The sequence below is a fragment of the Adiantum capillus-veneris genome, chromosome 21, assembly GCF_014529385.1.
Source record: "Adiantum capillus-veneris isolate H3 chromosome 21, ASM1452938v2, whole genome shotgun sequence".
NCBI lineage: Eukaryota > Viridiplantae > Streptophyta > Polypodiopsida > Polypodiales > Pteridaceae > Adiantum > Adiantum capillus-veneris.
Window position 1 is genome coordinate 62,495,113 of NC_140951.1, and position 4,428 is coordinate 62,499,540.

The 4,428-nt window shown below is 42.0% G+C and overlaps 1 pseudogene; it reads left to right on the top strand.

The window, feature by feature from the left end:
- Window positions 1–1,576: 1,576 nt before the first annotated feature.
- Window positions 1,577–1,920, top strand: LOC147431051 (uncharacterized; annotated as a pseudogene).
- The last annotated feature ends 2,508 nt before the right edge of the window (window positions 1,921–4,428 follow it).

The window sequence follows — 4,428 nt, forward strand, 5'->3', positions numbered from 1 at the left end:
AGTGAGTAAGAAGAAAAAAATAAGTTCAAGGCTAAGTTAAAAAAGGGAAAGCTTGAGTTTGAGTAAAAAAAAGAAGACCCCAAGGCACAATGGCGACGGGCGCCATTGTTGAGGGAAGGTTTTTGGCCTTTTGTTTTCTCTTTGGCTTGAGGGGAAGAAGAAAAAAGAAGAAGGAGACCTTCGTGCGCGTGCGCTCGGCAATCGAAGCTGACACGCAAGGTGTGGTTTGCGAAGCGGCTCAAAAGAAGCGAAGGCCTTGCAAGAGAGGCAGTCAACGAAGGCTGCCAAGGGAAGTAGTTTCTCTCGGAGCTAAGTGAACGGGGTATTTTTCGTCGAGGTGTGTGGCGACGGATGCGAGTTTGAAGGGAGGTGTTTGTCCCTCTCTGTGAAATAGTGATGGCCATGGTGCAGCCAAGAGCAGGCTACATGGGTCCTGTACAGGTGTTTTCTGTTTGAAGGAGAAGCTTTCATTGTCGATTTTGGCGTCGTCTTTCTCCCTTCCCCCCTTTCTTCTTTGCTCGTCTCCAGGGTGTGTGGTGCAGGTGTGTGTGAGCATGTGTGCCCCTCCGGGCCCCCTTTGTGTGTTAGAGAGAAAGAGAGAGAGGTGTAGAGATGTGGAAGAGCTGGAAGCGGGCAAGATCGGTGTGGTAGCTATTTGAGGATTGTGTAGAGTGTTTGTACGTTGGGCGAAGTGCATGCGAGGCCCTGTTAGTGTGAGTTGCTTGTTTTGAAGGTGTTTTCAAGAGGACAAGGGTGCTGTGAATACCCTGAGCTATATAGGGGCCATTGTGTGTGTGTCGGGTGTGTTCCCCATTCCCCCTCTCCAACGTGTACAATTATATTCGGCTTGCTTCGTTAAAAACGCTAACAGTAATGTCTATTATTGTTTGAAAAGGGGAGAGAGAGAGAGAGAGAGAGAGAGAGAGAGAGAGAGAGAGAGAGAGAGAGACTTAAAAAGGCCTATGGCTCCTTCAAGGTGCATGAATCAGAAGCTTGAAGACCAACAACAACATTCCGAGTCGTGAATCTCTACTCCAAGAGCAATGTCTAGTCTTGGCAAAGTTAAAGTCAATCTCTTCACTTTCATTTGATCCATAGTTTAGTCGTGTCTAGGAATTGTGCTTCAAAATGTAAAAGACCATTTAAAATTTTACCTACCAATATTGGATCATGGCGCCCCAATAGTGTTGTGAACATTTGTTTATGTACTCCGCGCACCGTGATCCACTTTTGAAATTGTACAAACATTTTTTTTGGAGAATAATATCCTTTGATGTTTTGGTAGCTATTCCATTGTATAAAATCCCATCAAGTGGATCACGGCACGCCAGTAGCTCTGTGGATTTTGGTTTATATACTCTGTGCGCCGTGATCCACTTGTATTGCTTTTGGTCTTCACAACTATAAAGGAGTTTTGCATTCTATCCATGCTAATCATCTTATGTTATTGTGTATATGATTAGTTGGGAATAATTGTGAGATACCTAGCTATAGTTTGTTCAAAACTTATATGATCATGTGGTGCTCTTCTTTTACTTTATATTTGATGAAACTTATTTTTGTGAGTATGAATTAAATGGCAGGATTAAGATCACATAGGAGGAAGAGGCAGAAAATAGATCCCGAGTGTATAGTTGGCCAAGCAAACATTCCGAGAAGATTGTCGGAGATGTTAAAAACTTCAATGAAGAGGAATGTAGACTTCATAGAACCCATTGATTTATCTGGTGCAGAGCCTGCCATGAGTTTGGAGGAGCCTGCCATGAGTTTGGAGGAGCCTGCCCTAAGTTTGCAGGAGCCTGCTCTTTGGAGGAGCCTGATACTGATCCATCTGTCAAAATGGAGTCCCCTTCTACTCCAAAATTCACTTTTCCAAACTCACTTAAGAGAGATGTGGATTTTTCAGCACCTACTTTGTAGAGTGCCCAATGTGTTGCAACAATCCAAAAGAAAAAAGATGCATTTTTTTATGAAGACCCTACAATGATTGATGAAAGGCTTTTAGATTTTGTAGTTTCTAGGGCTCGTGATAAGTTTGACTTGGTCTCCTGTTTTAATCTTGATGTGTTTATAGCTGAATAGAGTGAACACTTGAAGCTAGAATGAGAGAAGTTTGAGCTTCACACTCAAGGGGTAGGGTTAATGTTGGTGAAATGGTGGTAGTGAATTTAAAAGATTGTGATCCTAAAAGACAGTTTTACAAGAAGTATAATCAGGTGCCTCTTATATACAGACCCCATTGGTGCAGCTTACATGAATGGGAGTGCAAGCTGGTTCAAGAATCCTTTGGATTTTTTAATTAATCTTAAATGGATTATTTACAAGTCTTATGAAAGATGCTAAGGAGGCCAGGAGGAACACGATTTACCAACAGATGAAAAAGAGGAAAAGGATGAGGAATATATTAAAGTGACAGAGATAGAGGAGTCCATTGATCTTGAAGAAGAAGCAAAAGAGGTAGAACGAAGTAATCTTCTCTCAGTGAAAACCTCAGATATCAAGCTACCTCTAGATGTGTTAGGTTTCAATGAGCAGAAAGCCACCTTAATGTTGCCAGGAGTGCCAAAGTTTAAATTTGGAGATAGGTTATACATTTTCCTTCATGATATACAAAGTTCTTTTTGTTTACGGGAGGACTTTGCACTGGCCACTATCTCCAAGTATCAGAATGAGAGGAATGGATTTGTTTCAAATGACAGTAGTGATGACGAGGCAATGGAGATCTCCAATAACCCATTGGACTGCCTTAAACTCTGCTTTGAAAAGGAAAAAAAGTATAAAGAAAGCCTTCGTGATGAAGCCACATGTCAAACTATCGAAATAATCTTAAGCCATCAACTAGTAAATAGGATATGGAGGATTGGTTTAAGAGACCAGCCCAAGAGACAACCGGATTAATCAACCTATATGGAAGGATGAGATTTTTTTGAAAGATGAGAGTTTCGTGGTATACGATCGTTCCCCCCCCGTCCCCCATCTCTGTCTCTCTCTCTCTCTCACACATACACAAACACTTCTTTTGTTTACAATCATGGATTGCTGAAAAGGACGAATTTCTTTGTCGTCGAAGAAGACAATTCCATGGTAGGGATGCAGCTCTAGGACAATGTAGACGGTTGAGACAGTTTCACTAGGTGGGAACCCGCTCATGTGAGACGGGCAGGGAATCAGACAGTAATTACTACGGTAATTACCATGGTAAACCTAAGAAATATAAATAGGGCCCATTACATTGTAACGGGTTGACATTTGTTGGCAATTGTACTCAGGTTAGCAATCATTGGCAGTTGTTGTCAGCTGTACTCTGTTCATCCTTTTGTTCATAAGCCACATCATCTTCATTGTAATCCTTCATCTGTAATTCCAATTACAGCAGTACATTATATTCCAGTTATACCTACTTTATACTCAGTTACTCTGAATCTGAATCTGAATTTGAATTTGAATATGAATATCATTCTCAGTACTTAGTCTGGTTCTTATTCCAGTAGATGTATTCTAGTTCAGTTTTTGTTCCTTTGTCCAGCCTACTATCTGAACTAATACATCACCAGTAGTTGTAAGCTTTCTAACACTGGAATTAGCTATCTCAAGAAATCAACTCCAATTCTATTTTGAGATCACGGTGGCTAGAGCTGAAGCTCGTTGACTAAAACACTCTTCTCCACAGCAATGGCCCCCAAAACCAGTCGAGGCCGGAAATCAACCATCCGTGTTGATCCTATTCCTGAGGAGTCGGGAAGAGAATCTGACCCTAAGCAAGAGAGGGTGACTGACACTGAGGCTCATGAGGAGCATAGTGAGGCTGATGAGACGTAGCACTCACATCATTCCAATCACTCTAGACGAAGACGGGCAGAAAGGGAAGCACGGAAGGCCAAAAGTTCTCAGTGCAAGTAGGGGGATGAGGGTACCAAAGGTAGTAAAGGCAGTCGCCACACTTCCAGTAGACAGGTCAGAGAGGACACTAACACAGAGACAGAAACAAATATTGATTGGGATGCAGATACTGACAACTGTACGAAGACTCCAAAGCGTCGTTCATACTCTAAGAAGAGAAGCAGCAGAACTAGCGATAATTGGCATGATTACACATCCTCACTGAAAATCTCTTTTCCAGTATTCAAAGGGGGCAAGAAGGATGATCTGGATGTTCACATCCAGGCTTTTGAGCAGCATGCAGAGATGAAGAATATTGATGAGGATGATTGGGGAAAATACTTCCGCAAACCTTCAAGGAGGCAGCGAGAAAGTGGTACTACCATTACCCCGCTTGTCAGCTTAGATACTATAACAAACTAATTAAAGCCTTCAGACTGGAGTATACCGACAACAGAGGTGATTAAGATATTCTTTGTGAACTGGATAAGATCAAGCAACAGAATCTGTCATTCCGAAGCTATGTGGAGAAAATCAAGGAGTTGACAA